Genomic DNA, 13,796 nt, shown 5'->3' with positions numbered 1-13,796 from the left:
CCCCCAGTCCCAGTTCTAGAGGGAGAAGAGTAACTCTCGTGTACATAGTGGGAGTGTGTATGAGTGACTCAATCTCTCTGATGATGGTGGCCTAAGGAACTGAACCAGTACTCTTGTCTCAGGCTTGTCATCCCAGAACTTGCCCTGAATGCAGAAGGCAGCTCACAGAGTTCTCCTACAAAACATTTTGGAAGAGTAGTCAAATTGTGGCTGCCCAAGGCAAGGGATTGCCAGCTGCAAGATGTGCATGCAGTGCCCAGGATCATGAAGAAGCTGTTTCTAGAGAAGAAATAACATTCATATCTGTGTAAACAAGAGAATCCTTAGGGCCACACACACATGCCATAGACAAGACAACTGCACAGAAAGGATCAGGGAGGCTCCTATGCTTTGGCCATAAGCTATTCTCTAAACTCATTGTATAGATAAGCCCTAAAGAAGAGAACTTGCACAAGTCAATTGCAAAGACTGGGAAAGATGCTTTCTTTTTTTTTTCCTTATTTTTTTGTTAGCTCCTGGCACTCAAACAAAATTCTGTCATAACATTAGCTGGATTCAAGCTTAAGGAATAGATGCCTTGGAGTTTAAATTTCAGTGATAATACCTAATATTTCAAAATGTCCAGGTTTCAACAAAAGATTACAAACATATCAAGAAACAGGAAGTGATGGCAGAGATAAGGAAAGGAGTAAAGTATTAGAAACCAGCAATGAGAAAGACCAGAACTGCAACATATGAAAGGCTTATAAAACCTGATCCTAAGTATGCTCAAAGAGCTGAAGAAAAACTTAGGCAAATAACTAAGAAAATCAGAAAGATGGCAGGTCAACAAAAATGGAATATCAATAGAGAGATGGAAATTATCAAAGGAACCAAACAGAGCTGAAGATGACAGTAAAGAAATTTAATCCCTAAGTGACTTGTTCTAGTTTGCTAGCTGCTGGAATGTGATATACCAGATATACCAAATATGGAATGGCTTTTTAAAAAAGGGAATTTAATAAGTTGCTAATTTACAGTTCTAAGGCCAAGAAAATATTCCAATTAAAGCAATTCTATAAAAATGTCCAATCTAAGGCAACAGCGAAAGATACCTTGGTTCAAGAAGGCTGATGAGTTCAAAGTTCCTCTCTCAACTGGAAAGGCACATGGTGAACATGGTGGCATCTCCTTGCTTTCTCTCCAGGCTCCTTGTTTCATGAAACTCTCCCAGGGGTGTATTCCTTCTTCATCTCCAAAGGTCTCTGGTTGCATGGGTTCTGGTTCTTGTCACTCTCATCACCCTTTCATGGCTCTGCTCTCTCGGTATCTTGTCATTCTGAAGCTTTCTCCAAAATGCTTCCTTTTTCAAAGGATTCAGTAAACTAATCAAGACCCATGTAGAATGGGTGGAGCCACATCCCTGTGGAGATAATTTCATCAAGTTTACTACATAGAGTTCTGAACAGGATTTAAAAGAAACGGCTGCCTCCACTGATGGAGTACAATTAAAACATGGCTTTTCTAGGGTACATAACCCTTTCAAAGCAGCACAGGGCTCAATAGCAGACTGTAGTTAGCAGAAGAAAGAAGCAGTGAAAGTGAAGATTAGACAACTGAAATCATCCAGTCTGAAAAGCACAAAGTACAAAAGTGAACAGGGCTTAAGAACCATGAGGCACCATCAAGAATTTTAATATACACATTGTAAGAATTCCAGAAGGAAAGAAAGAAAGGTCAGAGAGAATAGTCAAATAAATAATGGTTGAAAACTACCCAAATTTAATGAAAGGCATGAATATACACATAGAAGACACTTGTATTTCAAACAAGATAAATTCAATAGGCCCATACCATGGCATATTATAATCAAACTATCAAAATGTCAAGGATAAAGAGAGAATTCTGAAAGCCATAAGAGAGAAGCAACGTATTATGTGCAAGGTAGTCTCAATAAGATTAAATCCAATGTCTCGTTGGAAACCACGGAGGCAAGACATCAGTAGGTAATAAATCTAAAGTGCTGAAAGCAAAACACTGCCAGCCAAGAATTCTATCTCTGGCCAAATAGTCTTGCTTTTTAAAAAAATATTTTTATTGAGACATTTTCATGCACCACAGTCCATTGTATGCATGTATACAATCAATGGTTCATGTTACGTATTTATACCATGATCATTTTTAGAACATTTGCATCACTCCAGAAAAAGAAATAAAAAGGAATAACCCATACATCCCATACTCCTTATCCACCCCCTCACTGACTAGTATTGCAATCTATGCTAATTTTTTACCCCATATCCCCCCATTATTTATTTATTTATTGTCCTTATTTTTTAGTCATCTGCCCATATCCTGGATAAAGGGAGCATCAGACACAAGGTTTTAACAGTCACACAGTCACACTGTAAAAGCTGTATTGCTATACAATCATCTTCAAGAATGAAGGCTACTGGAACACAGCTTAACAGTTTCAGGTACTTCCCTTCATCCACTCCAATATACCACACACTAAAAAGGGATATCTATATAATGCATAAGAATAACCTAACCTCCAAGATAACCTCTTGACTCTGTTTGAAATCTCTGCCACTGAAACTTTATTTTGTCTCATTTCTCTCTTCCCCTTTTTGGTCAAGAAGGCTTTCTCAATCCCATGATGTCAGATTCCAGCTCATCCCCAGGAGTAATGTCCCACATTGCCACGGAGACTTATACCCCTGAGAGTCATGTCCCATGTAGTGGGGAGGCCAGTGAGTTCACCTGCCAAGTTGCTTAGAGAGAGAGGCCACATCTGAGCAACAAAGTGGTTCTCTGGAAGTGACTCTTAATTATAATTATAAGTGGGCTTAGCTTGTCCTTTGCAGGAAGAAGTTTCATAGTTTCATAGGGGTGAGCCTCAAGATCAAGGGCCCAGACTATTGAATCTGTTGTCCCCACTGCTCATAAGAATAGAAGAAATTCCCCATATGAGGAAGTTGAATATTTCCTCCCTTCTCCCCAACCCCCAAAGGGGACTTTGAAATACTTGTTTATTCTCTGCCCAAATTACTCAGGGATGTATCAGGGCATCATATTGACCTGTGCAAACCAACAATATCTCACTCCCCAAACTGTCTTTTAAAAATGAGGAACAAATTAAGACACTCGCAGATAAACACTGAGGGAATTCATCACCACTAACAGGCGTTAGAAGAGCCGCTAAAGGGAGTTCTGCAGGTGGAAAGGAAAGGACACTAGATAATAGATTGAAGCCATATGAAGAAATAAAAATCCTGGGTAAGGGTAACAACATGGAAAAATATTAATGCCAATACTGCTGATTTATCATTCCACTTGTTTTTTCCTACAGGATCTAAAAAGCAAATGAATAAAATACAATGATTCCTGGACCATGCATTCCCCCTCCCCCGCCACAAAAAATACAATGAGAAATCAGTGTTTGGGACTCATAATGTATAAACATGTTATTTGTGACATGAACTATATAAAGGTGGGGACACAGAAGGGTATAGGAACATAGTTTGGGTAAACTATTCAAGTTAAGTTGGTAGATAAACAAATGAGGTTGTTATAGGTTTAGGACGTTGAATTTAAGCCCCATGGTAATTACAAAGAAAATAGCAGAGAATATGCAAGCCTGAAGAGACAAGGAATTAGAGTACAGTTTGCCAGAGGCAGGGACAGGGGCAATGGAACTTAGAGCATAATAGGTACGGGGTTCGTTTGGGAGGTGAGAAAGTTTTAGGAATAGGAGTTGGTGAGGATACTGAAACACTGTGAATGTGATTAATCCCACTCATTAATACTATGCTTGGGAATGTTTTATGCTGTATATATGATTCTACAATTAAAAAAATAAACAGCAACCAAAGAGACAATGACAATTAAACGCAATACATGGTCCTAGACAGGATCTAACAAGGGAGGAAAAAAAGGCTCAAAAGGACATTATTGTAGAAATGAAAAAATTGGAATGTAGAATGCAAGCTTTATATCAATGTTACAATTCTCAAACATAATAACTGCACTTAAGGTGCACTTAAGGTGCTACATAACTGAATACCCGTTCTTAGAAAATGTACACAGCAGTGGTAAGTGTCCACAGAACATGATATACACAATCTACACTCAAGAGTTCAGAAAACCGATTGATAAATACATAGATGGACAGATAGATGGATGATGGATTGATATGACAAACATGTCAAAATGTTAAATTTCATGGATCTGTGGAGAGGTTAGGGGAATACTGGAGTTCTCTGTATGGGTTTGAATTATTTTTCTAACTTTCCTGTAAATTTGAAGGAATTTCAAGAAGAACATTTTTAATTCTATTATTGCCTTTATAAGCCTTTGTAACCCACACAAAGTGGGTTACACACACCATCTTAGGACTGATACTCTGATTTTTCCAGTTTGAGATATCTCTGTTCAAGCAGTTTCTTTCAATAACCTGCAGCTTTGCTCTTGCTGGTAACTGTTTATTTTAACAGCTTTGGTGTTAGAAGTGGGATCTAGAAACAACTGCCACCCCCACCCCCGCTTGTGAGCAACCAGGTGTAGCACCCACACAACTAACTGTGTCCACTGCTTCCTCGCTGACCACAAAGGGCTGGTGGTAAGTTTCTCCCAGATCCAAGCTCGGTTCTTTTTGCATGTCTGAGCTCTCTCTAGGTTTACTGACTGGTTTTGGCTTGGTCTGGACATTTGCTTGGTGAGTGCCTGGTTCTGGCTATGTGGACGGGTGGTACATAGGTTCCAGGGCACATAAAGGCAACTGCTTTAATGTTTCCAGGGCCCCTATATAATTTGCAATTTCAAACCTTGATGAACCTGCGCTCTTGTCAGTCTAAATCTCTTTCTTCTTCTCTGACAAAACCCCCTGCTGTATATGTATTTTCTCGCTATGAGGTCAATTCACATTTGTGAATAAACGGATAAATCTCATCAACAATTATTTTAGTTGACAATGGCCACTTATAAAATATTTAAATTAACCAAGATATTTGAGAAGTGCACTCGAAAAAAGAAGGTCCTGGACTCATCCAAAGGACTGGGGTGCATTCTCTGATTGATATTCAGAAATTTCTAAAAGATAAAATGACTCTAAAACAGTTTCTTTAAAGAGCTTAAAGGATTCCTTTAAACATGCTGAAAATATATATACATATATATGTGTACACATACATAGAGGGATGAGACAAAGCCAGCTCTTTTATATAAACTAGTGAGATTTGTGTTTATCCCTTTCTGAGTCACTTTGTCTAATTCATGGCTAAAAATTTTAAGCTATAAGGTATCTATTTGTGCCTGTATATTTATAAATATCTATTATACGTATAATATTTTGTTACCTCCAGATGGTAGCACCAAATTAATTTATAAAATTCCTTAAAGAAATTCTGTTCAAATTAGCTTAAAGATAAGTAAGTGCTTACATAATTTAAGTATTTCTAAAATCCCAGGAATTAAAAATCTAAACTTATGAGACTTCAAATATCAAGGTTTAATAGAAACAGCCATGTTCCTTCTCACATCAGTGATAAAAACAATACAAGCATATACCTTATTTTATTTAGAGATGTTCTCCCTAAACTACCATAAGTTTGTTACTCAGATAAGCTAATATTACATCTATTAAATGTTTAAGATGATTAAAAAATATGAGACTACTGTGCGGGTTTGAAAAGGTTTATGTACCCTAGGAAAGCCATGCTTTAATCCTAATCAATCTTGTAGGAGCAACAGTTTCTTCTAATCTCTATTCAGTACTGTATGTTGGAAACTTCAGTTAGCTTATCTCCATGGAGATATGACTCAATCAAGTGTGGGTATTAAACTTGATTAGGTGGAGACATGTTCACACCCATTTCAGATGAGTCTTGATTGGTTTTCCTGGAATCCTTTAAAAGAAGAAGCACTTTGGAAAATGCTAGAGAATAAGAGAGAAAGCCAGGAGACTCTGAAAGAGAACCTCAGAGCCACAGAACCCCAAAGCAGAGAGTCCACCAGCCAGTAACTTGTGGAGATGCAGAAGGAAAATGCCTCCCAGTGAGTTTCATGAAACAAGAAGCCTGGTGAGAAAGCCAGCAGATGCCGCCATGTTTGCCATGTGCCCTTTCAGCTGAGAGAGAAATGCTGAACGTCATCAGCTTTCTTGAACCAAGGTACCTTTTCCTGGATGCTTTAGATTGGACATTTCTATAGACTTGGGACATTTTCTCAGCCTTAGAACTATAAACTCGTAACTTATTAAATTCCCCTTTTTAAAAGCTACTCTGTTTCTGGTATATTGCATTCTGGCAACTAGCAAACTAGAGCAACCACTCACAAAGGACTCTCTGGAAGATGGTGAAGTAAGGACAGGCCAAACTCACTTCTCCAATAAAAACACCTAGAGGACAGGCAGAAGCTGTCCAAAGCAGCATTTCAGGGGTTTGGGAGACCAGGGAAGGACCACTGAAGCATAAAAGGAAGAGCTAGATAACAAAAAGGAGAAATTACAACTAAGAAATACTGGTGATGAACTTGACCCTACCCCTCCATCCTCAAGGCCAGCAGCTATACATCACTGGTTCTTGCCAGCTGGCACAATTCTCGTGCAACCATTGGCTGGTGAAGTTAACATTCTCAGTCCTGAAGCTTAGAATCTTTTCACATGGGAGCCTAGGAGACAGCGCCTCCTTTATATCCACAAACAGAGACTCCACCATAGTTCCTGAGGCCCAGCTCCCACCCCTAAGATCAGCAGCTTCAGGCACCCCTGGATCATTATTTATTTATTTATATTAATTAAAAAATTTTTTTAAAATACCAAAAAAACACCAAACGCAAACATTCGTAATTTTTTATCATTCTGTTCTACATATATAATGAGTAATTCACAATATCATCACATAGTTGCATATTCATCATCATGATAATTTCTTGGAAGACTTGCATCTATTCAGAAAAAGAAATAAAAAGAAAACAGAAAAAAATTCATATATACCATACCTCCACCCCTCCCCCTCACCAATCACCAGCATTTCACTCTAAATTTATTTTAACATTTGTTCCCCCTATTATTCATCTTTATTCCATATGTTTTACTCATCTGTTGACAAGGTAGATAAAAGGAGCATCAGACACAAGGTTTCCACAATCACACAATCACGTTGTGAAAGCTATATCATTATACAGTCATCTTCAGGAAACATGTCTACTGGAACACAATTCTACATTTTCAGGCAGCTCCCTCCAACCTCTCCACTACATCTTGACTAACAAGGTGATATCTATTTAATGCGTAAGAATAACCTCCAGGATAACCTCTCACCTCTGTCTGGAAGCACCCCTGGATCTTGCCCAGGCAGATGCAGTGGTCTGTGACAGACAGAGAGGCCTCCCCTTGAGAAAAGAGGGAGGCACAGAACAGTGTTAATCGAACAGTTGGCTGGCAAGTGTGACCATCTGGGTCCTGAAGCCTTTAATCTTTCCAGACAGGAAACGAGGGCTCTCATGGTTCCACTATTTCCACAAACAGAGAAGGTACATGAGGAAAGGAGCTCCACAATGGCTCCTGGCACCCATCCCCCACCTCCGAGGCTGGCAGCTTCCAGTAGGTCCAGACCCAGCTTGGTAGACTGCCACACTCTGGGAAAGGCCAAAGTGGTGAACAGGGTGCACAAGACCGCCATCTGTTGGGAAGGCTGGGAACGTGCAGTCTTGGATGCTGCCTTCCTGTCCTCTCTCAAAGACTCCATGGAATGGTTTGGCACCCTCTGTGTGAGAACCTGGCCCTAGTCTGGCTCAGAAATACTAACAAACCAAGTGCCAAAGGAGACCTTTAATACAAACCCAATCAATAACAAAAATCTTAGACTGGACAGGTAAACCAACTTTCAAAATAATCTTATCAGATATCCAGAAACCAGCAGAAAATTACAAGACGCATGTAGAAACAGGAATGTATGGCCAAGCCAAATGATCAAATTAAGAAGTCAGAGGAGATACAGAACTAGGAACAACTAATCAAAGACATTCATACAAATCTCTTAAATAATTTCAAGGAGATGGTTAAAGAGATAAAGGGTATTAAGAAGATAGTAAGAGAGCGTAAAGAGGAATTTGAAAGAATACACAAAAATAGCAGACTTAGGGAAATGAAAGATAGTGTAGACGAAATTTAAATACACTAGAGATACACAACAGTAGATTTGAAGAGGCAGAAGAAAGGATCAGCAAACTAGAAAACAGATCAACTGAATTCAAGTACAAAAAAGAAATAATGGAGAAAAACTGGAAATTTTTGAAATGGGTTTCATGCAAATGACTAACAACATGAAGCAGATAAATATACAAATCATATGTGTCCCAGAAGGAGAAGAGGTGGGTAAAGAGGAAGAATATTTGAGGAAATAATAGCTGAAATTTTCCCAAACCTCATAAAAGACATAAATAATGCAAATAAAGGAAACCCAATATACTCTAAATAGAATAAATCCAAATAGACCCATTCTAAGATACATACTGATCAGACTATCAAGTACCGAAGAGGGGAGAATCCAAAAAAGCAGTAGGAGAAAAGTGATTCACCATATACAAGGGAAGCCACATAAGGCTAAGTGCCAACAGGCACCATGGAGACAAGAAGGCAATGCTAGCTATGATATATTTAAGATACTGAAAGAGAAAAGTTTCCAGCCAAGAATACTTTATCCAGCAAAGATGTCCTTCAAAAATGAGGGAGAGTTTAAAATATTCACAGATAAAAAGAAGCTGAGAGAGTTCAGTAATAAGAAATCTGTCTTGCAAGAAATACTAAAGGGAGATTTGCCAGATGGAAAAAAAAAAGACAGGAGAGGCTTGTAGGAGAGTACAGAAAAGATGATTATCAGTAAGAGTAAATGAAAGGACAAAAAGAGAGAAAAATAACAGACCTCACAAATAAAAACCAAAGGGTAAAATGGTCTAAATAAAGATGGCTTTCAGAGAAATAACACTGAATGCTAATGGATTAAACTCCCCAATCAAAAGACACAGACTGCCAGAATGGATTAAAAAAATATGATCACTCTATATGATGTTTAAAAGAGACATCAATTGGTTGAAAGTGAAACAACAGAAAAAGATACTCCATGCAAGCAGTAACCAAAACCAAGCTGGGGTAGCTACACTAATACCAGACAAAATAGACTTTAAATGTAAAAATGTAATGAGACAAGGCACTATGTATTAATAAAAGGGGCAATGCATGAAGAAGAAATAACAATCATGAATACTTATACACCTAATCAAGGTGACTCCAAAGTACATGAAGCAAACCCCGGCAAAAGGAGTAATAGACATTCTACAATAATAGTTGGAGAATTCAACATACTATCTTAATAGATTTTAAAAGACAAATAATATATGGCACTTTCTATGATCATAACAGAATGAAAATTGAAACCAATAATAGCTGGAGAACTGGAAATTTCACAAATATATGGAGGTTAAAAAACACACTCAATCAGTGGGTCAGATAAGAAATCGCAAGATAAATCAGTAAATATTGGTAAATAAATTAAAACAATGTATTAAAACTTATGGGATGCAGTGAAGGCAGTGCTGAGAGGGAAATTTATAGCCCTAAATGCCTACATTCAAAAGGAAGAAAGAGCTAAAACCAAAGATATAACTGAACAACTGGAGAAACTAGAGAAAGATCAGAAAACTAATCCCAAGCAAGGGGGAAGAAAGAACTAACAAAGACTAGAGCAGAAATCAATGAAATGGAGAACAACAACAAAAATCAACAAAGAGAATAAATAAAACCAAAGGTTTGTTCTTTGAGAAGACCAACAAAATCAACAAACTCTTAGCTAGACTGACAAAGACAAAAAGAGAAGATGCAAATGAATAAAATCAGATATAATAGGGGGCCATTACCACTGAACAAAAGAAATAAGAAACAATCCCAAGAGGATACTGTTTCAGTTTGCTATTGCTGCCAGAATACAAAATGCAAGAAATGGATTGGCTTTTACAAAGGGAATTTATTAAGTTACAAGCTTACAGTTCTAAGGCTATGGGTATGACTAAATTAAGGCAATAACCAGAGGATACCTTCAGTCAAGAAAAGCTGATCATATCCAGGGTTTCTCTGTCACACGGGAAGGCACACAGTGATGTCTGCTGTCCTTCTTTCTTGGCATCTGGTTTCAAATGGCTCTCTCAGCTCCTTTTTCCAGCAGCTTTCTTTATTAGTCTTTGTGACTCCTCACTTAGCTTCTCTGGGGAAGACTTTGGGTTTCATCTGTTAGCTTAGCATCTCCAAACATTTATATCTTGGTTTCATCTCTCTGCTCTCTGTGTTGGTTCTCCAAGCATCTGTTCTCTCTCTGTGAGATCTTTTAAGGGCTCCAGTAAACTAATAAAGATCCACCTTGAATAGGTGGGGTCACAGCTCCATGCAAATAATCTGATCAAAAGATCCCACCCAGGTGACGGTCCTCTTTCCCAACTAGAAAGCCACTGCTGCCTCTGGATGCTCTCAAGATCCAACACTGTAAAAGCAGAACTGGGAGGATTTGGACTTCCCCATTTTGTGCCAGATGTGTTTGGGGGAAAATCACATATCTCAATGACCAAAGAAAAGTACAGGAAGGAATGCAAAGTCTGTGCCAGGCCACTCACAGTGTTTCATTGATGCCCTGGGTTTGCATGCATTTCAAGATGACCAAAGTATGCCAAACCTGTAGCAAATTGAAGAATATCTGCCAGACCTGCCTCTTTGACCTAGAATATAGCCTGCTCATCCAAGCTCATGACGTGGAATTGTCTTTTAAGGATGACATGCCAAAGTCAGATGTCAACAAAGAGTACTACATGCAGAATATGGAGAGAGATTTCTAACTCTGATGGAACGTGGCCAGTTGATATGCTGGGGAAAGCCATATTCACCAGCGACATGCTACTCTAACTGGCCTGGACCATACCTTATTAAACTCCACAATTGCTCCTTCCGGATAAAAGGAGAATGTAAGAGAGGAAAGGAGCATCCATACAGACATGAGAAGTCTACAGATCCAGATAACCCCCTTGCTGATCAGAATATAAAGACCAATATGGAATCAATGACCCTGTGTTAGATAAGCTTCTAAAGCAGGCTTCAACAGTTCCTCATCTGGATCCACCAGAGGACAAGATATCACTACACTATATATTGGTGGTCTTGGAGATACCATTACTGAGACAGATCTAAGAAATAATTTCTACCAAATTGGAGAGATTCAGACAATAACTGTTGTACAGAGACAGCCATATGCTTTCATCCAGTTTGTTGCAAGGCAAGCTGTAGAAGTGGCTGCTGAAAAATCTTTTAATAAATTCACTGTCAATGGTCACAGACTTAACATGAAATGGGGAAGACCTCAAGCAGCCAGAGAAAAAGAAAAAGAGAAGGACGGAACCAAAGACTCTGGAATCAAGCTAGAGCCTATTCCAGGGATTGCCAGGAGCTCTTCTTCCTCCTCCTGCAACAGAAGAAGACTCTGCCAACTACTTCAGCCTACCCAAGTGGTCCTCCAGCCACAGTGAACATAGCCCTGCCACCACCCCCGCTGTACTGCTCCGCCCCCACCTCCAGGTTTTGGGCCACACATGTTCCATCCAATGGGAACAACCCCTCCTCTCATGAGGGCTCCAGGACCACTCCACTATCCTTCTCAGGACCCTCAAAGGATAGATGCTCATGCTGGGAAACTCAGCAGTCCCCTGCACATTATCACCACACTTGGGCTCTACAGACAAAAGAATGGCTTAAATCCCAGTGAATGAATCTTGGACTAAATATATTTTTTCTTCTCTTTTAGTTTCCATGGTAGCTGAATTTGTTCTGATGTGGGCAGTCAGAGAATGCTTTCCTACATGTATTCAAAGGACTGATGGACCTCAAATAAGCTGCCATTAACACATCTGGTTACTCTTAGAACATTACTAATAAAATCTAATGCCTGCTTCCCTTTTCTAAATGAGGGAAAAGTGACTGAATAAATTGAAATGTCCAACAGAGTTACCACCCTAATTATGTGTTCATTTTGTATTTTTATTTTGAAAAAAAATTGACTTGCAGTTAAAAATAACTTTTGACCATTTTAATGTCCATTGGGTATTTTTCTATCATCTTTTAAAAATATTACTAATTCTAATCATTGTAGACAAACAGAAACCAGCACCCAGATTCTTTTTTCCCCTCTTCTTTTCCTCATCTCTTACTAAAGGAATCTGGCTGATATTTTTGCTTCTCTACACTAACAAAAAGACAAAAGTTGCTTTTCCTGTCAATCAGAAGGAAACACAAATTCCATGGAGCAGTATATCATCATCATAGAAACTTGGTATCTGGAATGAAATTATTTAAAGAACTTCCTAAGAAACACTTTAGCAATCTGAAACACAAAGCATTGGAGAATTAAAGTAGAGTTTAAATGAATAGGAGAATAAAAGAACAATAGAAAGAATCAATAAAACCAAAATGTGGTTCTTCAAGAAAATCAGTAAAATCGATGGACCACTAGCAAGGCTGATAAAGAAAAAAATAGAGAGGATGCAAATAAACAAAATCACAAATGAGAGGGGGGTCATTATCACAGACTCTGTAGAAATAAAAAAAATTGTAAGAGTATACTATGAACAACTATACGCCAAAAACTAGATAACTTAGATGAAATGGACAAATTCCTGGAAACATAAAAACAAGCTACATCAACTCAAGAAGAAATAGAAGATCTCAACAAAGTAGTCACAAAGAGGTTCAAACAGTCATCAAAAGTCTTCATATAAAGAAAAGCCCAGGGCCAGATGACATGACAGCGGAATTTTATCAAACATTCCAAAAAGAACTAACACCAAATCCTGCTCAAACTCTTCCAAAACATTGAGGAAAAAGGAATGCTACCTAACTCATTTTATGAAGCTAACATCACTCTAATACCAAAACCAGATCAAGATGCTACAAGAGAGGAAAACTACAGATCAATCTCCCTAATGAATATAGAAGTCGCTGGCTGGTGGACTCTCTGCTTTGTGGTTCTGTGGCTCTGAGATTCTCTTCCAGAGTCTCGTGGCTTTCTCTCTTGTTCTCTAGCATTTTCCAAAGTGCTTCTTCTTTTAAAGGGTTCCAGGAAAACCAATCCAGACCCACTTGGAATGGGTGTAAATATGTCTCCACCTAAGAAAGTTTAATACCCACACCTGATTGAGTCGCATCTCCATGGAGATAATCTAATTAAAGTTTCCAACATACAGTACTGAATAGGGATTAGAAGAAATGGCTGCCTTTACAAAATGGGATTAGGTTTAAAACATGTCTTTTCCAGGGTACATAAATCCTTTCAAACAGGCACAACCTTGTACAAAGAGCTAATAACAGAGGGGTATAGTGAAAAATTAATACTGCATGCTATGATCTAAAGTTAACAGGAAGACATCAACAGTACCACAGCAATGTCAGGGGTAAATCAATGGGGGGGGGGGGCAAAAGATAGGGGGAGGTTGAGATTTGATATTTGTTGAGGCTATGCTTATCAGATTTTTGTCTCTTTGGACCAATGAAAACTGTCTAAAATTGAGAGAGCTGATGATTATACAACTAGGCAAGGACACTTTAAAATGCAGAGTGTTTATTTTGGACATTATCCACGATGCCCACTGGATGGATGTAGCTGAGGGGTGCACTGACTGAGAAGCAGAAAGGCAAACATGTTGTATAAATATGATGGAATACTGAGTGGCTACAGAAAGGAATGAAGCGGTGAGGCATGCAACGTTGTGAATGAAACTTAGGGATA

General features: G+C 38.6%; 1 protein-coding gene and 1 pseudogene across 2 annotated transcripts in view; both read left to right on the top strand.

Annotated features, from left to right (window-relative positions):
- The window catches only part of B3GNT6 (UDP-GlcNAc:betaGal beta-1,3-N-acetylglucosaminyltransferase 6), a 72,230-nt gene that overhangs the window by 10,891 nt on the left and 47,543 nt on the right, over window positions 1-13,796 (top strand). Inside the window, exons 1-2 of one of the 2 annotated variants that reach the window (XM_077113515.1) lie at window positions 2,333-2,456; window positions 4,476-4,600. The gene's annotated coding sequence lies outside the window, so the exon portion shown is untranslated. Of the gene's footprint in view, window positions 1-2,332; window positions 2,457-4,475; window positions 4,601-13,796 lie in introns of those variants that run through there. The other variant, XM_077113514.1, reaches the window with a different exon arrangement.
- On the top strand, window positions 7,537-13,445 carry LOC143645121 (pre-mRNA-splicing factor RBM22 pseudogene; annotated as a pseudogene).

This window comes from Tamandua tetradactyla, chromosome 8, assembly GCF_023851605.1.
Source record: "Tamandua tetradactyla isolate mTamTet1 chromosome 8, mTamTet1.pri, whole genome shotgun sequence".
Classification (NCBI taxonomy): domain Eukaryota; kingdom Metazoa; phylum Chordata; class Mammalia; order Pilosa; family Myrmecophagidae; genus Tamandua; species Tamandua tetradactyla.
This window is presented reverse-complemented; position numbering and strand designations above follow the sequence as displayed.